Source organism: Carcharhinus amblyrhynchos, unplaced genomic scaffold (genome assembly GCF_965287045.1).
Source record: "Carcharhinus amblyrhynchos unplaced genomic scaffold, sCarAmb.v2.hapA scaffold_42, whole genome shotgun sequence".
NCBI classification, from domain to species: domain Eukaryota; kingdom Metazoa; phylum Chordata; class Chondrichthyes; order Carcharhiniformes; family Carcharhinidae; genus Carcharhinus; species Carcharhinus amblyrhynchos.
In genome coordinates this window covers 3,810,848-3,834,967 of record NW_027649783.1, presented here as the reverse complement: position 1 = coordinate 3,834,967, position 24,120 = coordinate 3,810,848, and the positions used below count along the sequence as shown (strand labels likewise).

The window sequence follows — 24,120 nt, the reverse complement described above, 5'->3', positions numbered from 1 at the left end:
GCGTTTGATAAGGTTCACCATGGTAGGCTTCTGCAGAAAATGCAGATGTATGGGATTGGGGGTGATCTAGGGAATTGGATGAGGAATTGGCTAGCGGATAGGAGACAGAGGGTGGTGGTTGATGGTAAATATTCATCATGGAGTTCGGTTTCGAGTGGTGTGCCTCAGGGATCTGTTTTGGGGCCACTGCTGTTTGTAATTTTTATTAATGATCTGGATGAGGGTATAGTTGGGTGGATTAGTAAGTTTGCTGATGACACCAAAGTCGGAGGTGTGGTAGATAGTGAGGAAGGGTGTCATAGTTTGCAGGAAGACTTAGACAGGTTGCAGAGATGGGCCGAGAGGTGGCGGATGGAGTTTAATGCGGAGAAGTGTGAGGTAATTCACTTTGGTAGGAATAACAGATGTGTCGAGTATAGGGCTAACGGGAGGACTTTGAATAGTGTGGATGAGCAGAGGGATCTAGGTGTATGTGTACATAGATTCCTGAAAGTTGGGAGTCAAGTAGATAAGGTTGTTAAGAAGGCATACGGTGTCTTGGCGTTTATTGGTAGGGGGATTGAATTTAGGAGTCGCAGCGTCATGTTGCAACTGTACACAACTCTGGTGCGGCCGCACTTGGAGTACTGTGTGCAGTTCTGGTCCCCACATTACAGGAAGGATGTGGAGGCTTTGGAGAGGGTGCAGAGGAGGTTTACCAGGATGTTGCCTGGTATGGAGGGGAGGTCCTATGAGGAGAGGCTGAGGGATTTGGGGTTGTTTTCGCTGGAAAGAAGGCGGCTAAGAGGGGATCTTATTGAAACATATAAGATGATTAGAGGTTTAGATAGGGTGGATAGTAATAGCCTTTTTCCTCTGATGGAGAAATCTAGCAGGAGGGGGCATGGCTTTAAATTAAGGGGTGGTAGTTATAGGACGGATGTCAGGGGTAGGTTCTTTACCCAGAGGGTGGTGAGGGATTGGAATGCCCTGCGTGCTGCAGTTGTAAATGCACCTAGTTTGGGGGCGTTTAAGAGATCCGTGGATAGGTTTATGGACGAGAAGGGATTGGTTTAGGTTAGTGGGTCATTGTTTTGTAACTGGTCGGCACAACATCGTGGGCCGAAGGGCCTGTTCTGCGCTGTATTGTTCTATGTTCTATGTTCTATGTTCGTGGTTAAGCAATGTCTCAGTTTTAATATTCTAATCCGTGTTTCCAAATCCCTCCATGTCCTCAGCTCTTCCTGCCTTTCGTCATCTCCAGCCGAACAATCCTCTGAGATATCTGAACGCCACTGATTCTGCCCTCGTGATAAGAAGTCTCACAACACCAGGTTAAAGTCCAACAGATATATTTGTTAGCAAAACCACTAGCTTTCGGAGCGCTGCTCCTTTATCGCCTTACCTGATGTTTTTTTCTGAGAACTGAGACTGCAGCTTCTGTTTCTCCAAGAGAATCTCTCTGGATAAAGCCGGAATTTACAGGGATTTCTGTCACTGAGGCATTGTCTGGCGGTCTGTGTCTCACTGCTCCAACTCACTCTATCCCTCCATCCCCTCTCATCAACTCTATATGAAGGCGGGATCTTGTTGTTTAGTGACTGAGTGCACACAATCTGTATCTACATCTGATCAAATAGAATTCAGCTTGTGAACAATATCATCGTTTCAACCAGCTCTGGGTTAACCCAGGCACAGCTCTGATTGGCTGCAGCCCCCTGAATCTGGGGAACAGACACTGTGAGCATCGCCGGCCTCAGAGGCTTTCACAGTTACTGAGCTGGGAAACTCCAACTAATCCCCGAGAATCCACAGCACAGAGCGAGAGGAGAGGAAAACCTGTCCTGGGAGCTGTCAATCTGAGACACAGTTTGACCTGTCAATGTGCAGATGTGAAGCTGCTCCTTCCATTCCCAATCTGCTATAACCAGGAGTTCCTAACGCCCAATAATGACCAGCTTGCAGCAATGTGTTTGAATGAACACGATGTCATATCATCCAAGCAGCATTTTGAAATGATCATTCAGTGTATTCTGATGAAATTTATTTCTTATGTTCTGTCTGTCATTCCATAAGAATCTTTCTCTGAAATGAGACCTTGTTTTTGTCTTGCGCTCCTGATGCGGTTGTTTTTCAATCTGCTCACATTCTGATTTCCCTCATGGAACCAGAGAAAGGGAACAGCACTGAATCATTCGGCTCATCTTGTCCATGCCAGCCCGAGGGCACCCAGGTGTCCTCTTCAAGCTCACCTTCCTGCACTCGGCCCGGAGCCATGGAGCGAAAAGCATGATGGTGATCCACAGACGTGGCACCAGAAAAAGGTCCTGCTCTGGGGCTGCCGAAAGCAGACGCTTCCGGTGATAATCGCTGCGAGCAGGACTCGAACCTGCGCGGGGAAACCCCATTGGATTTCTAATCCAACGCCTTAACCGCTCGGCCATCGCAGCACCACCGTTCGCCTCCCCCTCATATAATCACCTCAGTAGCGTTCACACTAACTTCATCAGGCACCGTTATTGTACAAAGCTCAGTGTGTGAGCTGAAATTTGTTCCTCTACTTTTGTATCTTTGTCTCTGACGGAGAAGTCATTTACTAGGTCAAAGACATGTTTTTGTATCTCAGTAATTTTTCATGAGAAACGAATTAGTTCCGAATAAAAAAAAAAGAAAAACCTCAATTGTATTTCATTTTACTATTGTTTCTGACTGAGAATTCATTGATTAGTTTTCAGGCCCTTTTTTTCATTTAAACAAATTTTCCACTGACAACAATTTCAAACTCGATTTTCCATTAGACACAGATGGATCATGAAAATATTTATGTGAATGTTCTTTAAGCAGGCCCCCTCCCCTCCCCTTCCCCCCCTCCACGCCCCTCCCCTCCCCCCAACCACCCCCTCCCCTCCCCCCTCCCCTCCCCCTCCCCTCGCCAGTTCTCAGCCAGACACTGACTGGTTACAAGTTTATTTTACTTTTTACAGAAAATAAATCCCTGGCCCATGATCTGCTTTTCTCCTGTTCTCAGGCACATTCACTTTCAACAAGGGCGCAATAACTGATTTGAAGAGTCAGAGTCAGACTGCAGTCACCTCGTTTCTCTCTCCATCCCTTTATCTCAGAGTCACCTTACACCATATCCTGCAGCCTGATTTGGCCAAGTTGAGCGAATGGCTCAATGATTGGCAGATGCAGTATATTTTGAATAAATGTGAAGTGGTCCAATTTGTTAGCAAACACGGGAAGACAGATAATGTTCTGTTTGGTCATAAATTAGGAGAAGAGAATGTGCAACCAGAACAGAGTGTCCTCATGCACCAGTCACTGAAGGGAAACATGACGCTGTAGCAGCCAGTAAAAAATGCAAATGGCATGGTGGCCTTCATAGCGAGAGGCTTCGAGTACAGGAGCAGGGATGTCTTGATGCAATTATACAGGGTCTTGGTGAGGCCACAGCTGCAGTTTTGTCTTCTTATCTGAGGAAGGATGTTCTTTGGACTGTGGGAGAAAACCCATGCAAACATTGGGAGATCATGCAAACTCCACACAGGCAGTGACCCAAGCCCCGAATCGAATCCAGGTCTCTGGAGCTGTGAAGCAGCAATGCTAACCATTGTGTTACCGTGCCGAGTCAAACTTATCCAACTGTGTTTGGTGTCTCTGAGATCTCCGAGTCTCTCTTGTGTAAAATAAAACGATTTTCCAATCACAAAGTTCCCACTAATCCCCCTGCTGAGCCCCAAAGTTAGATTTCAAGGCACTGTTTCATTAAATTCAAGATTTGAGTTGGAAGTTAGAGAACATGTCAGCTACCCCGTGTCTGCATATCTTACCTCCAATCCTCACTTTATGTCACTGAATCCGCTACTCGTAATTAATGCAAGATAAAATATAGAAATGAAGCATATCTTCTCTGATTTTATATATTAAAGAGCGCGGTAAAGTGGTACAGTAATTCGCACTGCTGTCCATGTTTGATTCGGGCCTTGGGTGACTGCATGGAGTTTGCACGTCCTCCTTGTGTCTGCGTGGGTTTCCTCTGGGTGCTCCAGTTTCCTCCCTCACTCCAAAGACTGGCTAGGTGCATTGGCCATGCTAAATTGGTCCTTAGGTTCCCAGGATGTGGAGGTTCGGGGGATTAGCCATGGTAAAATTGCGCGAAATATGTTCTTTCAGAGAATCGGTTCAGACTCCTTGGGCTGATTGGTTTCCTTCTGCAATGCAGGGATTCTCTGCATACACAGTGTCTCCATTTATGAAACCAAGAATCCCGTCCGTTTTCCTAACGACTCTTTCAAAATTTCCCCTCACCTTCAAATATCTCTCTGAACCTCAGTTCCCTCTGAGCCTGCACAACTGTTTAGAACTGGACCATTCTGTTTCTATTGCCTCTCCCCATCTTTGCTGTCAGAATGCAGCACTGTTCCTGAGTGTGGGCATTAATAATGTGTCTCTGCTACAATATCAGTGAGAGCTAAGACTGCAGCTTCTGGTTCTCCAGGAGAAACGTTCTGGATAAAGCCGGAATTTATAAGGATTTTTATCACTGAGACATTATCTGGCCGTCTGTATCTCACCGTCCTGACTCACTCTATCTCTGTCTATCCCTCTACCCTCTCTGATCCACTCGATATGAAGGCAGGATGTTGTTTAGTGACTGAGTGCACAACTGACACGCACATCTTTGGACGATGGGAGGAAACCGGAGTACCCGGAGGAAACCCACGCAGATACGAGGAGAATGTGCAAACTCCACACAGACATTGACCTCAGCCGGGAATCGAGCCAATGTCCCTGGAGATGCGAAGCAGCAGTTTGAGGGGGAAAAAAACAATTTGGCCGGTACGGGGATCGGACCCGCGACCTTGGCGTTATTAGCACCACGCTCTAACCAGCTGAGCTAACCGGCCACGGAACTGCACACCGCCCAGGGACAGTTATCAGGGCGGCTTGGGTCACTGTCTGTGGGAGTTTGCACATTATCCCCGTGCTTGCGTGGGTTTTCTCCGGGGGCTCCGGTTTCCTCCCACACCCCAAAAACGTGCTTTTTGGCTGATTGGTGTTAATAAATCGTCCCTAAATTGGATCTCCCTTAATCTAGCGCACATATCATTCCCAAAATTTGCACCCCTTTATTGTGGAGTCCAGGAGATGTAGACAAAAGTCGTAGGTAGAAGAAGGATTGGAATGAGGCACTCACTGAGGTTAAAATGGGCGGCGCGGGCTTTTGCAGGGCCGAAGGGCCCGTTTCCTGTGCTGTGTTGTTCTTTGTTCTTTGTTTTTTGTTATCGTTGTCGGTCCCTCGATTCGAGGATGACATCCATTCAGGGCCATGAGTTTCTGCTATGGGTCTTCATGTGAGTGAACAGGCCCATTCTCAGCCCACAGAGCTTTCTTCTCTGTTACTGTCTTCTCTGCCTCCATTCTGCCTCATAAAAGCCTGCTGCCGATTGGGGGACAGGTTTTGACCATCTTCAACGATTTGTAACAAACTCTCCCAGTCATCAGCATGAATGCTGCCTCCCTTCAATCTGGAGGATGTTGGGGAAACATTACTGATAGGATGTTTCTCACACTCTGAGGATTCGCTGATACACTGGTCACATCTACATCATTGTGCTAAAACCATCAACTATCAATGGCATGTATGAAAGAGTGAGATACATTCCTATCCGCCCTTCTCTGATCCAGTTTATCGAAATGATTTTTCACAAAATCTTTCATTAATTGAAAGCCCAACATCAGGCCACCCTCAGCCTTGTTGTTTTTGGAGAGAAGGATCCAGATTCTCAATCCGTCACTAGGCCATCACGTTTTTCTGGAGCTTCGACCAGATTTCTGCAGAAAAACAATCGGACTCGGACCTGCAATCTTCTGATACTATTTCCACGGCTATTAGAGTAGCCGGACGCCTTAGACATGAGGCCAGGCGGTCAAACGATAAAACACGATACCGAATGTCAGCATTTGTTACCGGCAGAGCATTCTCTTTCTCCTTAATGGTTCTTCTTTTTTTATGGGCTGTGGGTGTCGCCTGCAGGACCAGCATTTGTTGCCCTCCTCTAATTGCCCTTCAAATGAAAGTGCCTTGTTCGGCCATTTCAGAGGCAGTTAAGAGTCACCCTCATTGCTCTGGGTCTGGAGTCAGATGTCAGCCAGACCAGGTAAGGAGGGCAAACGGCTTCATCTAATGTGCACCGATGAACCAGATCATATTTTACTCCAATTGACAGTAGTTCCAAGGCCACCATTACTGAGACTAGCTTTCAATTCCAGATTGACTTCATCAATGAATTGAAATTCCACCAGCTGCCGCAGTGGGATTTACTCCGTGTTCCCAAATACTAGTGCGGGCCTCCGGATTACCAGCCCAGTGACATCACCTTTCATCCCTGAAAACAGAAACAGTTCATTCAGCTCATTATTAAACCCCTTCCTGAGGAGATTAGAATTCCCTCCACAGAATTCTATTGAACAGATTGCATCAAAGCCTGTTGCTCCATTCGGGAGCATCAACAATTTATTAAGATCTCAAAGATAAGATTGATTTCTGGGGCGGAGGATAAAATAATGAGATTAGAAAATTGAATGAACAAAACAACAAGGAAATACATTCTGAGAAAGAGCCCTGCAATGTTTGCAACAAAATGCAAAGCTTTCAACTGAAGAAGGACATCTCGTTTTTTGGGGAACTTCAACCAGATTTCTGCATAAAACGACCGCGACAGGACTCGAACCTGCAAACTTCTAATACCATCACTATCCGAAGTCAGACGCCTTACCCATTAGGCCACGCGGTCGACACATGAATACACCGTCCGAATGTCAGTACCATGTGAATACCTACCGAGGTTATATTTATTCTCAGTTCTATTTTTGGATGTTTTACTGATTCCCAGATGCCACAAACTGAAGGGGAATCCCCAGTGTTTGTAACCGGTAGAAAACTGAAAATCATTTCCAACATTCTTGGCTGCCTGTCTGTGTGGACTTTGCACGGTCTCCCCGTGTGTGTGTGTTTACTTCGGGTGTTCCGGTCTCCTCCCATCTCTAACGAAGTGCAGAGTAGGCGGATTGGCCAGGCTAAATTCCCCCTTATTGTCAGGAGGATTAGTAGGGTAATTAGGTGGTGTTACAGAGAGGGATTCTCTGTCGGAGAGTTGGTGCAGAATGGTCGGTGCGGCCTCATCCCGCACTGTGGGGATCCTCTGCCTCCTACATATCCTCTCTTCAATCTTCAATGCCTGTCCCTGAATCCTTCTGCTGGCAGCTAATGCAGCAGCTTCCCCCTGTGTACCTTAGTTCAATATGTTATTTTATTTTACGCGTCTCTTACATCACCACTCAATCCCATTAGCTGCAAAGAGATAAAATCTGAATTGTCCAGTGAAACCTTTGAGCTAAAATCCATCATCGACCGATCCAAAGCAGTAAATCTCATCTTCACCCTCGTCAGGACCCTCCCACACTTTCTAAAGTGTGATTACTGGGTCTGGGTACCATCCTAAAATAGCTGCACTATATTAGAGCTTTATAAAGATTGAGCAGAACTTCCCAGTTTTTATACTCAGTATCTCCAGTTATGAAGCCAAACATCCAATCCGCCTTCCTGACAACTCTGTCAAAATGGCCTCTCTCCTTCAAAGATCTCTCTGACCCTCAGCTCCCTCTGAGCCTGCACAGTGTTTAGAACTGAACCATTCCGTTTTTATTCCCTTTCCCCATCTCTCCTGTCCAAATGCAGCACTGTTCCTGAGTGTGGGATTAATAGTATGTCTCTACTGTAATATCAGTGAGAGCTGAGACTGCAGCTTCTGTTTCTCCAAGAGAATCTTTCTGGATAAAGCCGAAATTTACAAGGATTTCTGTAACTGATATATTATCTGATAAATTATCACCGCCCTCACTCACTCTATCGGTGTCTATCCCTCCACCCCCACTCAGTAACTGTATACGAAGGGGGAATATTGTTAGAACATAGAACATTACAGCGCAGAACAGGCCATTCGGCCCACGATGTTGCGCCGACCAGTTAAAAAAAAACAATGACCCTCTAACCTAAACCAATCCCTTTTCGTCCATAAACCTATCCACGGATCTCTTAAACGCCCCCAAACTAGGCGCATTTACAACCGCAGCAGGCAGGGCATTCCAATCCCTCACCACCCTCTGGGTAAAGAACCTACCCCTGACATCCGTCCTATAACTACCCCACTTTAATTTAAAGCCATGCCCCCTCGTGCTAGCTTTCTCCATCCGAGGAAAAAGGCTATCACTGTCCATCCTATCTAAACCTCTAATCATCTTATATGTTTCAATAAGATCCCCTCTTAGCCGCCTTCTTTCCAGCGAAAACAACCCCAAATCCCTCAGTCTCTCCTCATAGGACCTCCCCTCCATACCAGGCAACATCCTGGTAAACCTCCTCTGCACCCTCTCCAAAGCCTCCACATCCTTCCTGTAATGTGGGGACCAGAACTGCACACGGTACTCCAAGTGCGGCCGCACCAGAGTTGTGTACAGTTGCAACATGACACTGCGACTCCTAAATTCAATCCCCCTACCAATAAACGCCAAGACACCGTATGCCTTCTTAACAACCCTATCTACTTGATTCCCAACTTTCAGGGATCTATGTACACATACACCTAGATCCCTCTGTTCATCCACACTATTCAAAGTCCTCCCGTTAGCCCTATACTCATGACATCTGTTATTCCTACCAAAGTGAATTACCTCACACTTCTCCGCATTAAACTCCATCCACCACCTCTCGGCCCAGCTCTGCAACCTGTCCAAGTCTTCCTGCAAACTATGACACCCTTCCTCACAATCTACCACACCTCCGACTTTGGAGTCACCAGCAAATTTACTAATCCACCCAACTATACCCTCATCCAGATCATTAATAAAAATTACAAACAGCAGTGGCCCCAAAACAGATCCCTGAGGCACACCACTCGTAACCGAACTCCATGACGAATATTTACCATCAACCACCACCCTCTGTCTCCTATCTGCTAGCCAATTCCTGATCCAATTTCCTAGATTACCCTCAATCCCATACATCTGCATTTTCTGCAGAAGCCTACCATGGTGAACCTTATCAAACGCCTTACTAAAATCCATATATACCACGTCCACTGCCTTACCCCCATCCACCTCTTTGGTCACTTTTTCAAAAAACTCAATAAGGTGAGTAAGGCACGACCTACCCGCTACAAAACCATGCTGACTATCTCCAATCAATTCATTACTCTCCAAATAACTATAAATCCTATCCCTAATAATATTTTCTAAAACCTTGCCCACAACAGAAGTGAGACTCACCGGTCTATAATTCCCGGGGAAGTCTCTGTTCCCCTTCTTAAACAATGGGACAACATTCGCTAACCTCCAATCTTCCGGTACTATACCAGAGGCCAACGACGACCTGAAGATCAGAGCCAGAGGCTCTGCAATCACTTCTCTTGCCTCCCAGAGAATCCTAGGGTAAATCCCATCCGGACCAAGGGACTTATCTATCTTCAATCCCTCAAGAATATCCAGCACATCCTCCTTATCAACTGTAATACTGTCTATTCTACTCCCCTGCAACCCTGTGTCCTCCTCAGCTATATTCTTGTCCCCCTGCGTGAACACCGAAAAGAAATATTGCTTCAATGCCTCTCCAATCTCTTCCGGTTCCACACATAACTTCCCTCTGCTGTCTATAACTGGCCCTAATCTTGCCCTAACCAACCTTCTGTTCTTGACATACCTATAGAACGCCTTAGGATTCTCCTTAATCCTATCAGCCAAAGTCTTCTCATGTCCTCTTTTAGCCCTTCTTAACTCACTCTTCAACTCCCTCCTCGCCAATCTAAAGTTTTCTAGTGCACTACCCGAGCCCTCAAGTCTCATCCGAACATAAGCCTCCTTTTTCTTTTTAACCAACGAATCAACTTTTTTAGTGCACCACGGTTCCCTGGCCCTACCAATTCCTCCTTGCCTGACAGGGACATATCTATCACAGACTCGCAGTAGCTGCTCCTTGAAAAAACTCCACATTTCGGACGTTCCCAGTCCCTGTAATCTCCTAGTCCAACCTATATTCTTGGATAATGACTGACTGCAGGCAATCTGTATCTTCTTTTGATCAAATAGAGAGGGAGAGAGATTCTCACAGTCTCTTTGTGAGTGTGGATTAACCTTTTATATGCCCGCACAAACACTGTAATCTTCTTGCTTTTGTCAATTCCTAAGAAGTACTTGTACCTCTGAGGCCCTGGTGGACGGTTGGAGGGTGGGGTGAGGTTTGAAGGCGATGCCGCAGGGTGCTGAGTGTGAGACCAGCCGATTTTAAAGCATGTGTGTAGGAAAGTGAAGAGTGAACTTGTCCGTTTGAAGATCACAGAAAAGCTGTGACTGGAGCTGGGCCCGAGAGACAAGTTTTGGGTTGTCAGTAAATGAACTCCTGTAATGAAGACACAAAATCAGAAAGAGGAAATGCTGGAAATATTCAGCAGCTCCGAAAGCAGCTGTGGAGAGATATTCCTGTCGCCAGGATGCAACTCTCCAATTGGATACTTCACATTGCTCAGATCTGACACTCTCAACACCTCCCTGTAAGGAACAGGAAGGGCGGGAATTGGGTCTTTGTTGATTTGAGCAAACAGAGCAATGCAGCAATGAGAAGCTCCTCACCCCCCGGCGGCTTGGGGAAGGATGGGACTCAGATACAGGCCTCTGGCTGGGGTTCAGAAGTTGGGGGAAAAAAACGTATCTAGTTTGAAATGTAAGTGCTACAAAGGTGGAATTCAATTCGATTTGTGCACAGATTTTGAACCTTAGCGGATGTAGTCAGGATAACTGATCTGTTTAAGGTGCTGTGTTCAGGTGGCAATTTTCTTTCGGGGCCGGGGCTCAAATCCCACTTCAGACACTTTTTTTTTTCCTTCGCGAGGCACCATCCAAACCCGAGAAATCTCTCAGCACAAGGACAGCAGATGCAGAGGAACAATGACCACCGGTTAGTTCCACTCCGAGACACACATCATCCGGACATGGAAACATATCACCGTTCCCATGGCTGGCTCACAATCCCGGAACTCCCTCCCTAACAGCAGTCTATGTGTACATACACCACATGGACTGCAGTGTCTCCAGAATGAATTCATCGCCAATTACTCAAAGACAATTAATTTGGACAATAAATGCTTCCCGGGCCAGTGACACACATACCCCGTATGAATAAAGTATTTTCTTTTTTAAATCAATTCGTGCGACAGAAGGAACACAGCTGCCTTCAGAGCAGAAAACTGTGTGTGTGAATCACATCTCTAATTTTACACCAAATGTGTGTCTGAAAACAGTAAGTGGACCCAGCTCACGTTAAACCGTTCAATATTTAGTCGGATAGTTCACAGGTACGTTCCAATTCTGGCAGTTTCTCGGCTTTTCACAAATACCACCAGATCTGGAACGTATTTCCAGCATTCCGCTGAACCCACTTGCAACTGAGACAGGCTCTGTGGCTTAGTTGGTTAAAGCGCCTGCCTAGTAAGCAGGAAGATCCTGGGTTGAAACCCAGCAGAGCCTTGGTTCTTTTTCAATGATGTTTGCAGTTGTGCCAGTCACAAAATCCATTTTGCTTGTCAGCTTTGTCTTTCCCTTCACAGTGGATAATCTCCAACGATGGGCAAATTTCGAGACTCCCCACAAATATCTCGACTATTTGTTGGGATGATCCAGGTATTTTCATCATCTTGCAGTAAAAAAAATCATCTAAATATACTCAATGTTCTCCCAACACAGATTTTCATTATTTTCTCAGGGAATTCCGAACACTGTCAAATGGCCTGAGAAACACACAAACCCTACAGTGCTGAAGGAGACCATTCTGCCCATCGAGTCTGTACCGACCCTCCGACAGAGAATTGCACTTAGAATCTATCCCCGCAGTGCCACACACCCACTCCGCTAATCTACTGATAGAAATACCTTGGGCACGAAGGGACAATCTAACATGGCCAAATCCATTCAACCTGTTCATCTTTGGAATGTGGGAGGACATCGGAATCACCTTGTTCCCTGAGATAATTTGTCTGGGTCAATTCAACTTGAACAGAACGACAGAAGTTTGGCACCATCCAGGACAGAGCATCCCGCTTCATTCGCTTCCCATGTATAAAAACACACTCCCTCCACTACCGTCACACAATGGCAGCAGTGTGTACCATCTACACCTCGGGTCAGTAGTTTTAGCTGGGGGAAGGGTAATTATGAGGCCATTAGGAGAGAAGTAGGAAGCATTGGTTGGACTAGGAGATTACAGGGACTAGGAACGTCTGAAATGTGGAGTTTTTTCAAGGAGCAGCTACTGTGGGCCTGTGATAGGTATGTCCCTGTCAGGCAAGGAGGAATTGGTAGGGCTAGGGAACCGTGGTGCACAAAAAAAGTTGATTTGTTGGTTAGGAAGAAGAAGGAGGCTTATGTTCGGATGAGACTTGAGGGCTCGGGTAGTGCAGTAGAAAGCTTTAGATTGGCTAGGAGGGAGTTGAAGAGGGAGTTAAGAAGGGCTAGAAGAGGGCATGAGATGACTTTGGCTGATAGGATTAAGGAGAATCCTAAGGCGTTCTATAGGTATGTCAAGAACAGAAGGTTGGTCAGGGCAAGATTAGGGCCAGTTACAGACAGTAGGGGGAAGTTGTGTGTGGAACCGGAAGAGATTGGAGAGGCATTGAACCATTATTTCTCTTCGGTGTTCACGCAGGACGATATGAATGTAGCTGAGGAGGTCACTGGGGTGAAGGGGTGTAAAATAGAAAGTATTATAGTTGATACAGAGGATGTGTTGGATATTCTAGATGGGTTGAAAATAGATAAGTCCCCTGGTCCGGACGGGATTTACCCTAGGATTCTATGGGAGGCAAGAGAGGTGATTGCAGAGCCACTGACTCTGATCTTCAGGTCGTCGTTGGTCTCTGGTATAGTACCGGAAGATTGGAGGACAGCGAATGTTGTCCCATTGTTTAAGAAGGGGAGCAGAGACTTCCCTGGGAATTATAGACCAGTGAGTCTTACTTCTGTAGTGGGCAAGGTTTTAGAAAGAATTATTAGGGATAGGATTTATAGTTATTTGGAGAGTAATGAATTGATTAGAGATAGTCAGCATGGTTTTGTAGCAGGAAGGTCGTGCCTTACTAACCTTATTGAGTTCTTTGAGAAGGTGACCAAAGAGGTGGATAGTGGTAAGGCAGTAGATGTGGCATATATGGATTTTAGTAAGGAGTTTGATAAGGTTCACCATGGTATGCTTCTGCAGAAAATGCAGATGTATGGGATTGGTGGTAATTTAGGTACTTGGATCAGGAATTGGTTAGCAGATAGGAGACAGAGGGTGGTGGTTGATGGTAATTATTCATCATGGAGTTCGGTTACGAGTGGTGTGCCTCAGGGATCTGTTTTGGGGCCACTGCTGTTTGTAATCTTTATTAATGATCTGGATGAGGGTATAGTTGGGTGGATTAGTAAGTTTGCTGATGACACCAAAGTCGGAGGTGTGGTAGATTGTGAGGAAGGGTGTCGAAGTTTGCAGGGTGACTTGGACAGGTTGCAGAGCTGGGCCGCGAGGTGGCGGATGGAGTTTAATGCGGAGAAGTGTGAGGTAATCCATTTCGGTAGGAATAACAGATGTGTTGAGTATAGGGCTAACGGGAGGACTTTGAATAGAGTGGAGGAGCAGAGGGATCTAGGTGTATGTGTACATAGATCCCTGAAAGTTGGGAATCAAGTAGATAAGGTTGTTAAGAAGGCGTACGGTGTCTTGGCGTTTATTGGTAGGGGGATTGAATTTAGGAGTCGCAGCGTCATGTTGCAACTGTACACAACTCTGGTGCGGCCGCACTTGGAGTACTGTGTGCAGTTCTGGTCCCCACATTACAGGAAGGATGTGGAGGCTTTGGAGAGGGTGCAGAGGAGGTTTACCAGGATGTTGCCTGGTATGCAGGGGAGGTCCTATGAGGAGAGACTGAGGGATTTGGGGTTGTTTTCACTGGAAAGAAGGCGGCTAAGAGGGGATCTTATAGAAACATATAAGATGATTAGAGGTTTAGATAGGGTGGATGGTGATAGCCTGTTTCCTCGGATGGAGAAATCTAGCAGGAGGGGGCATGGCTTTAAATTAATGGGGGGTAGTTATAGGACGGATGTCAGGGGCAGGTTCTTTACCCAGAGGGTGGTGAGGGACTGGAATGCCCTGCCTGCTGCAGTTGTAAATGCGCCTAGTTTGGGGGCGTTTAAGAGATTGGTGGATAGGTTTATGGACGAAAAGGGATTGGTTTAGATTAGTGGGTCAATGTTTTTTTTAAAAAAATAAGACTGGTCGGCGCAACATTGTGGGCCGAAGGGCCTGTTCCGCGCTGTAATGTTCTATGTTCTATGTACACGATGCACTGCAGCAACTCAGTAAAGCTCCTTTGCCAGCACCTTCCAAACCCACGCCCATTGGGACCCAGAAGGACAAGCGCAGCAGAAACATCAGAATAACATAGAAAAAGAGCCAAGGCTCCGCTGGGATTTGAACCCAGTATCTCCTACTTCCTAAGCAGGTGCTTTAACCAACTAAGCCACAGAGCCTGTATCTGTGGTGGGTGGGTGGGTTCAGCGGAATGCTGGAAATACGTTCCAGATCTGATGATATTTGTGAAAAAGGAGACACTGGCAGGTTGTAGGACACTGGTATTTATTTATTGATTGTAGTTATTTATAAGTTGTTGTTGCTTGTTTGCGTTCCTTAATCTTATTTATCTTCCAAAATAAATGAAATATCTAATTGAAAAAGATGTTACTATTTCTCACCCAACCAGCAAACGTTGTGTCAAACTTTAAGAAAGGTTTGTGATTTATTCTCGAGTCAGTGGTTTCCCTGGGAGCCGGGTTAACAGAAACAGCATGGAGAGATGGCAGGGCAGGAAATGTCGGTGCCGAAGGTGAATCACATCAATGAAGCAGCAACTGCTTTGTTACTAACCTGATCCATAATCCGATTGTGGTGGGACTCAAACTCACAACCTTTAAGTGACTGAATTACCATCATTTGGAAGTCCAACGCGACACAGAGACACAGGCTGAAATTTTACTTTACTTGTCCTTAGATGGATATTTGACAATGTGGAAACTTTTGATAAATTCAATAATCTCATACTTAAAAGGTTAAGAGGGATTTCAGTGATCGCAAGTCATGTTGGGACATCTGATGTCTGTTAAAACAGTTGTGGAAATATAGACCTGTTCCTCCTCTATACAGGAAATCTGTCCCTCACAGAATGATGCTCCCTCTCTCTCTTCCTCACTCCCCTGTACAGCTTGAAGTCTCATCTCGCAGGCCTGATAGTTGGGAGATACATTCTACTCTATCTGTCACGGGGCTGATCAGAACCTGTTCCCTGTTCCAGTTAAACACCTGCACAGAACACAACGCAAAGCTGGAAGCTGGAAATCTGACAAAAAAAACAAAAAAATGCTGGAAATGCTCAGCAGGTGAGGCAACATCTCATTAACGGAGATTTGTGTAAAACCAGCTCCTGAAGCACAGCACAGCGGCACAGTTTAAAGTTTCCTTTCATCCACAATGGATGCTCCATTCTATGATTTTGAACAATTGAAATTGAGAATGTGCATTGTTATTCTAATCGCCACAGCCTGAAAACCACTTCAGGCATTGATGTCACCCTTGGATTTTAAATTTGTAAATCCATTCTCTATCTTTTTAAAGCTACTGTTGAAACTGTATCCAACACACGCTCAGTTCTTTGTGAAAGACAAGGAGAATTGAAGATATATTTGTATAATTTTCCTTTGACTAAATTTGTACAGAAGCAGAAAGGCGGGAATCACACTCAGCTCTTCATGAAACTCACCCGCTAAACATTGAAAGGTGGCAGTGTTTATTCAAGGGATGATTCTTGAACATAGAACATAGAACAGCACAGGCCCTTCGGCCCTCAATGTTGTGCCGAGTTATGTTCAAACCCAAGATCAAGCTATCCCACTCCCTATCATTCTGGAGTGCTCCATGTGCCTATCAATAACCGCTTGAAAGTTCCTAAAGTGTCCGACTCCACTATCACAGCAGCAGTGTATTCCACACCCCAACCACTCTCTGAGTGAAGAATCTACCTCGGACATCCCTCCTATATCTCCCACCATGAACCTTATAGTTATGCCCCAAGGGAAAAAAAAATCCTCGGCTTGTGTATCTTTGCAACATTTACAGCTTGTGTCTGTTTGTGAGTAAATGACATTTCAGCGATCTGTTATTCATTCAAATGTTAACTAGTAACGAGAAGAGGAAGAAAGTTACTGCACCCTGGATGGAAATGACAAATCATTTTGAAGGAGCCGCCATGGAATCCTTTTTGCTGTTGCAAAAAGCGAAACAGTAGAGAATGGTTTCGATCCATCGACCTCTGAGTTATGGGCCCAGCACGCTTCCGCTGCGCCACTCTGCTACAGAAAGTCCCGCTATTCATTTTTTATTAATGGAGAATCGAAAAGTTCGAACGATGCAATCTGGGCAATACAACTGAGCAAGGTGAAACACTATGGGGACTGGACAGGATAATCCTACCATGGGCAGGGCACTAAGTGAAGATGCGACATTGACTGAGTTGTCAGACGGAGCAGGGAATCGTTTCAGAAGATGCCAAGGAAAGTTGGAGTGCCAAATGTTTTATGATCACTGTACAAGTAGACGGTGAAATGCAGACTTCAGGCTGGATATTCATGAGTTCTGAGATGGGTGAAGAGACTGTGGCATCTCAGCGCAGTAAAGGTGCAATGGGGATTAGGAAGGGTAAAGGTGTACACTTTATTTTATATCGTCTCTCCTTGATCTTCGGACCAAAATGTCTCACTTCACACTTCCTTACGTTAATTAAGTTGTATCTGTCACGTGCCTGTCCATTCCACCAGCCTGTCTACATCTTCTTGAAGATGATCAATATCCTTCTTATTAAAGTTCAGAATATTTTCAAGTTTTGCACCTTTGGCACAGTTTGAGATTGAAACCTGTCCACCCAGATATAGGTCAGTAGCCTCCTCCAGCATCTGCGGACCTCCCTATCTCTGTAAAGCCTTCCACTCACTACAACCCTCCCTATCTCTATAATTACATCCGGCTCCTACACCCCTCCCTCTCCCTGTAACCTCCTCCAGCAATTACAACTATTTTCCCTCTCCTACCACCACCAGCCACTACAACCCTCCCTATCTCTGTAACCTTCTGCAATCACTAAAATGCTCTGAGATATCTGCTCACAGGGCGTGGGAGTAGGACGAGTCCATTCAGTCCCTCGAGCCTGCTCTGTTATTCGGGAAGGTGAAGGCGGCTTTGTTTCCAATCTCCACCTTCACCCCTTTACCCCGTCACCCTTAATAACCACTGTTAACAAGAAGATATCGATCCCGGGTTAACAATTCACTGATTCCCTTTTGGGTGAGGGCAAGATTCCAAAACTTGGAGCGGCCTCAAGTGTTACTCAGCTTCTCTCCTGGGAGTTAAACTCTGTCCCTCTTTCTCTCTACCCATCCTCCCCCGAAACCAGGTCTCAGGGTTCACCCAGCCTCCACCAGCAGGAATCATTCGGCTCTCTTTACCCCCACCATCACATCCTGAAAAATGTAATTAAACCCCAGAGAAAAAGGCCCTCATTTTTCTAATCACTCCTCGTAACTTCACTCCCAGCTCCAGACTTCAGTCCAGTGAACTTTACATTATGTCAATCACCCCAATGCCAATTTGTATGTGGCTCGGGTAATAATCCAGAGATTGTAACCCCTGAGGATCTGTTCTTTAATGTATTTCCTCGTTGCTGGTGAACCCCAAACAGGTCCTTTTACACGGTCTTCCACCGTTACTCAAAAAGGACTCTAAATAACCATGAGAAATCAGTGAACATTTCACGTTTAGAATCGATTTCACAGAGATAAGGTTGTTTATCACAGTATGGATCACAACAACTGGATCCCATCCCCACTCCTACTTCAATATCCTTTCAAGCCAATCAGAGATGTCCCTCACCATGGCACCGAGCAGGCAACATACTGTGTGGGACTCTCGATACAAAGGATGTTATCAATCCCCCTAATTATAGAATCTCCTAGAACGGCTACTCGACTAGAAATGTGCTCATTGGAGTTTAGAAGAGTGAGAGGGGATCTCATGGAAACTGATAAAATTCTGACAGGATTAGACAAGGTAGATTCAGAAAGAATGTTCCCGATGATGGGGGACTCCAGAACTAGGCGTTCTCCAGAGAATGGTGAAGGTGTGGAATTCACTGCCACAGGAAGTAGTTGAGGCCAAAACCTGTGTTTGATTTCAGGAAGAAATGAAATATAGCAACAAGATTGTTAACACGATTCTAAACAGGAAATTTTCACTGATTTCTTAAAATTATATATGATCCTCGTTTCCTAGTTTTCCAAAACGATTCTCCCTCCCTATTTTCCTACCTGAAATCTCCTTTCTCAAGCTGTTAAAACCAGGAATGTCTTACGCCCAGTAATGAGCAGCTTTTGCAATGTGTTTGAATGAACACAATTTCATATTTCTAAGCAGCATTTTGAAGTTCTCATTCATTCACTGTATTCTGGTGAAATATGATCTTTATGTTCTGTGAGTAATTACATAAGAATCTTCCTCTGATATGAGACGCTGTTTTGTCCTTGTTGCCCTGATGCTGCTTTATTTCTCTCTCTTTTCACGTCATGATCTTTCTCATGGAATTTCCAGCACACTCGGCCCAGTTCGCCAGCTGAGTACATCCCGGCCCACAGCACAAATCCACTTCTTGAAAAGGAGAACGTCGAAGGTTACATTTTATTTAGCGGTTGCTCCGCTAAACAAATCGTTAGTTTTAAACATTTGACACCAGATTCGCTGCGAGCAGGGTTCGAACCTGCGCGGGGAAACCCCATTGGATTTCGAGTCCAACGCCTTAACCACTCGGCCATCGCAGCTACGGCTTCTGCTGAATTCAGTAACATTTCTACTAACTTTATCAGACACAGCAATGATGCCGAGAGCAGTGTGTGAGCTGAATGTGTTCATCTTTTATTTTGTAACTTCCTCTCTGAATGAGAACTCATTTATTAGTTCAGAGACTTGTTTTTATGTTTCCAAAAAAATGTTCATTAAAAGCAAATAGATTCCGAATTTTAGGGGAAAAATATGAAACATTTATTTTCATTTCATTACCATCAAATGTTGAGTTTGAACTTTATGTCCATTTGTTTCGAGACATAGAACATAGAACATAGAACACTACAGCACAAACAGGCCCTTCGGCCCACAAGTTGAGCCGGTCACATCATCACCTACCAACCTACAGACCTATCTATAACCCTCAATCTCATTAAACCCCATATACTCATCCAGAAGTCTTTTAAAAGACCCCAGCGAGTTCGCCTCCACCACCACTGACGGCAGCCGATTCCATTCACTCACCACCCTCTGAGTGAAAAACTTACCCCTAACATCACTTCTGAACCTCCCTCCCCGCACCTTAAATCTGTGTCCTCTCGTAGCGACCATTTCAAACCGGGGAAATAGCCTCTGAGAGTCCACCCTATCTATTCCTCCCAACATTTTGTAAACTTCTATCAGGTCGCCTCTCAACCTTCGTCTCTCCAGGGAAAAGAGTCCCAGCTCCCTCAACCTAACTTCATAAGACATGCCTCCCAGTCCAGGCAACATCCTTGTAAATCTCCTCTGCACCCTTTCAATAGCTTCTACATCCTTCCTATAGTGAGGCGACCAGAACTGCGCACAATACTCCAAATGAGGCCTGACAAGGGTCTTATAAAGTTCCAGCATTACCTCCCGACTCCTAAACTCAATCCCTCGATTAAGACACAAGAGGATAAGTTTCTAAATAAATTCCCATTGCGACGCCGGGAATTGAACCCGTGCCAGCTGCTTGAAAGGCAGTTCTGCCCACCGCGATATCACCAAAACTCGCTTGGTTGAAAGAGTCGTTATTTTCATTAGTTATAATTACGGAACTAACTGAGTTGCTGATTTCATCAGACACGAGATGTGTCCATAACGCAGTTTGTAAACTGAACTTGGCTTGTCTGGACAGGTTCAGCTTCCTCTTTACCACTGTTTCTGACTGAGAATTCATTGATTAGTTTCGAGAACTTTAAAAAAAAAATGAACAAAGTTTCCACGGACAGCAATTTTAAACTAGATTTTCCGTCAGACACACATGGATGATGAGAATATTGATGTGAATTTTATTTGAGCAGACCCCCTCCCCTCCCCTCCAGTTCTCAGACAGACACTGACTGGTTCGAAGTTTGTTTTACTTTTTATGGAAAATAAATCCCTGTCTCACGACCTGCTTTTCTCCTGTTCTCAGACACATTCACTTTCTACAAGGGGGCACTAACTGGTTTGAAGAATCAGAGTCAGACTGCAGTCACCGCATTCTCTCTCCATCCCATTCTCTCAGTGCCACCTTACACCATATCCGACAGAGTGAGTTGGAAAAGTTGAGTGAATCACCATAAGACCATAAAACGCAGGATCAGAATTATCCCACTCGGTCCATTGAGTCTGCTCCGCCATTCAATCATGCTGATAGTTTTCTCATCCCCATTCTCCTTTTCTCATTAACCCTGATCTCTTTATTCATCAAGAACTTATCTGTCTCTGTCTTAATGACACTCAGTGACCCGGCCTCCACAGCCTTCAGTGGCAAACAGTTCCACAGATGAACAACTCTCTGGCTGAAAAAAATTCCTCCTCATCCCTGTTTGAAAGTATCGTCCCTTTAGCCTGAGGTTGTGCCCTCTCTGGTTCTGGTATCTCCTACTAGTGGAAACAGAATTTAGAGATTCTGAGAGAAAATACTTTGTATATTGACCCTAAGGAAACACAATGATATTTGCAATCACTATAATAATTGAAGGGCGGTTGGGGGGAAGGTGGGGGGGTGGGGGGTGTGGGGTTCGGTGGTGGGCAGACATGATTGGGTCTTGCCACGGAATCTGACCAACAGCCCCTGAATGCAGCATCTGTGGCTCACTGTCCAATTGCCACAGAATCTGGTTAACAGGTGTGATCCTACATCACATATACTTCAGCAGTTCAAAAAGGCAGCTCACCCCCACCTTCCCAAGGGTAATTAGGGATGGGTAATAAATGCTGACCCAGACAGAGACACCCACATTCCATGAATGAATTGAAAGACAATCTGCGGGGAGCGGCCCTCAGAGTGTTTAACAGTTACTGAGGTGAAAAACTCTAACTAACCCCCTGGAATCAGGAGCAAAGGCCGGGAGAAGGACAATTTCCGTCCTCGGACCTTCCATTTGGTGAAAGTTTTGTCCTGTGAATGTGTAGATGTGAATATTGTGGAAGAGAGAGTGTATGAAAGGAGCGGGCGGGTCAGACTAATCCAACTGTGTTTGTGTGTCTGTTCTGATCATGAGATCTCCGAGTCTCTCTTGTATAAAATGAAACGATTTTTCAATCAAAGAACACACCCAATTCCCCTGCTGAGTCCCAAAGTTAGATTTCAAGATAACGGTTTCTTTAAATACAAGATTTCAGTCGGAAAGTCTGTCAGCGATCGCGTGCCTCCACATCTTACCTCAAATCCTCAATATCTGTCCCTGAATCCAGCCACGAGCAATTAAGGCAAAACAAAATATAAAACAATGAAGCATATTTTTATTAAATAGGGTGGCAAAGCGGCATAGTGGTTAGCACTGGTGCCCGTGTTTGATTCGGGCCTTGGGTGTGTGGAGTTTGCCCGTTCTCCTTGTGCCTACATGTGTTTCCTCTGGGTGCTCCAGTTTCCTCCCACATTCCAATCGCATGCTGGTTAGGTGCATTGGCCATGTTAAATTGTCCCTCAGTGTCCCAGGATGTATAGGTTCTGGGGATTAGCCAGGTAAAATTGCACCAAAGATGTTCTTTCAGAAAGTTGTAGACTCGATGGGCCAAATGGCTTCTTTTTCCAATGCAGAGATTCTATGCAGAAACATCGCCTCCACTTATGAAGCCAAGGATCCAATCCGCTTTCCGAACGACATGTTCAAAATGTCATCTCACTCTCAAAGATCTCTCTGAACCTCAGGCCCCTCTGAGCTTGCACACTGTTTAGAACTGGACCATTTTTTTTTCTTGCCTCTCCCCATCTCTTCTGTCAAAATGCAGCATTGTTTCTGAGTGTGGGATTAATAATGTGTCTCTGCTACAATATGAGTCGGAGTACTGTGAATGTGTCAAAATTCACAGATGACACTAAGATGGGTGGAAGAGCAAAGTGTGCAGAGGATGCTGAAAGTCTGCAAAGAGATATAGATAATCTAAGTGAGTGGGCAAGGGTCTGGCAGATGGAGTACGATGTTGGTAAATCTGATATCATCCCTTTTGGTAGGAATAACAGCAAAATGGACTATTATTTAAATAGGAAAACATTGCAGCATGCTGCTCTGCAAAGGGACCTGGGTGTCCTTGTGCAGGAATCTCAAGGAGTTGGTTTGCAGTTGCTGTGGGGTAACGTGTACTTGAGAAAGGATGTACTTGCACTGGAGGGAGTGCAGAGGAGACTCACTAGGTTGATTCCATAGATGAGAGTTTTGGCATATGAGGAGAAACTGAATAGACTGGAGGTGTACTCAATGCAGTTCAGAAGAATGAGGGGAAATCTTATCGAACCATATAAAATTATGAAGGGAATAGATAAGATTGAAGCAGGGAAGTTGTTTCCATTGGCGGGTGAAACTAGAATTGGGCGGGTGGGGGCGGTGGAGGAGGGGGGAGTTGGTGCAGGGTAGCCTCAAAATAAGGGGAAGCGGATTTAGGACTGAGCTGAGGAGGAACTTCTTTACACAAAGGGTTGTGAATCTGAGGAATTCTGTATCCAGTGAAGCAGTTGAGGCTACCTCACTAAATGTTTTTAAGGCAAGAATAGATAAATTTTTGAACAAAAACGGAATTAAGGGTGAGCGGGTGGGTAAATGGAACTGAGACCACAAAAAGATCAGCCATGATGGTTTTGAAGGGGGACCCTATTCCTGCTCCTAGTTCTTATGTTCTTATGAGAACTGAGACTGCAGCTTCTGTTTCTCCAAGAGAATCTCTCTGGATAAAGCCGGAATTTACAAGGATTTCTGTCACTGAGGCATTGTCTGGCGGTCTGTGTCTCACTGCTCCAACTCACTCTATCCCCCCATCCCCTCTCATCAACTCTATATGAAGGCGGGATCTTGTTTAGTGACTGAGTGCGCACAATCTGTATCTACATCTGATCAAATAGAATTCAGCTTGTGAACAATATCATCGTTTCAACCAGCTCTGGGTTAACCCAGGCACAGCTCTGATTGGCTGCAGCCCCCTGAATCTGGGGAACAGACACTGTGAGCATCGCCGGCCTCAGAGGCTTTCACAGTTACTGAGCTGGGAAACTCCAACTAATCCCCGAGAATCCACAGCACAGAGCGAGAGGAGAGGAAAACCTGTCCTGGGAGCTGTCAATCTGAGACACAGTTTGACCTGTCAATGTGCAGATGTGAAGCTGCTCCTTCCATTCCCAATCTGCTATAACCAGGAGTTCCTAACGCCCAATAATGACCAGCTTGCAGCAATGTGTTTGAATGAACACGATGTCATATCATCCAAGCAGCATTTTGAAATGATCATTCAGTGTATTCTGATGAAATTTATTTCTTATGTTCTGTGTGTCATTCCATAAGAATCTTTCTCTGAAATGAGACCTTGTTTTGTCCTTGCGCTCCTGATGCTGTTGTTTTTCAATCTGCTCACATTATGATTTCCCTCATGGAACCAGAGAAAGGGAACAGCACTGAATCATTCGGCTTATCTTGTTCATGCCAGCCCGAGGGCACCCAGGTGTCCTCTTCAAGCTCACCTTCCTGCACTCGGCCCGGAGCCATGGAGCTGAAAACATGATGGTGATCCACATACTTGGCACCAAAATACCAGAAGGAGTTCTGACTCTGGGGCTGCCGGAAGCAAACACTTGCAATGATAATCGCTGCGAGCAGGACTCGAACCTGCGCGGGGAAACCCCATTGGATTTCTAATCCAACGCCTTAACCACTCGGCCATCGCAGCTCCAC

General features: G+C 45.4%; 7 non-coding genes across 7 annotated transcripts; 1 reads left to right on the top strand and 6 right to left on the bottom strand.

The window, feature by feature from the left end:
* Positions 1 to 2,347: 2,347 nt before the first annotated feature.
* trnas-aga (transfer RNA serine (anticodon AGA)) lies at positions 2,348 to 2,429 on the bottom strand. Its single transcript has one exon. It is a non-coding gene; the product is annotated as a tRNA-Ser (tRNA).
* Positions 2,430 to 4,815: 2,386 nt separating this feature from the next.
* On the bottom strand, positions 4,816 to 4,889 carry trnai-aau (transfer RNA isoleucine (anticodon AAU)). Its single transcript has one exon. It is a non-coding gene; the product is annotated as a tRNA-Ile (tRNA).
* A 1,806-nt stretch (positions 4,890 to 6,695) lies between these two features.
* trnar-ucg (transfer RNA arginine (anticodon UCG)) lies at positions 6,696 to 6,779 on the bottom strand. The gene is given in 2 exon segments: positions 6,696 to 6,731; positions 6,743 to 6,779. It is a non-coding gene; the product is annotated as a tRNA-Arg (tRNA).
* A 4,706-nt stretch (positions 6,780 to 11,485) lies between these two features.
* On the top strand, positions 11,486 to 11,559 carry trnat-agu (transfer RNA threonine (anticodon AGU)). The gene has a single exon. It is a non-coding gene; the product is annotated as a tRNA-Thr (tRNA).
* Positions 11,560 to 14,524: 2,965 nt separating this feature from the next.
* trnap-agg (transfer RNA proline (anticodon AGG)) lies at positions 14,525 to 14,598 on the bottom strand. Its single transcript has one exon. It is a non-coding gene; the product is annotated as a tRNA-Pro (tRNA).
* Positions 14,599 to 18,902: 4,304 nt separating this feature from the next.
* Positions 18,903 to 18,984, bottom strand: trnas-cga (transfer RNA serine (anticodon CGA)). The gene has a single exon. It is a non-coding gene; the product is annotated as a tRNA-Ser (tRNA).
* Positions 18,985 to 24,033: 5,049 nt separating this feature from the next.
* Positions 24,034 to 24,115, bottom strand: trnas-aga (transfer RNA serine (anticodon AGA)). Its single transcript has one exon. It is a non-coding gene; the product is annotated as a tRNA-Ser (tRNA).
* Between the last annotated feature and the right edge of the window lie 5 nt (positions 24,116 to 24,120).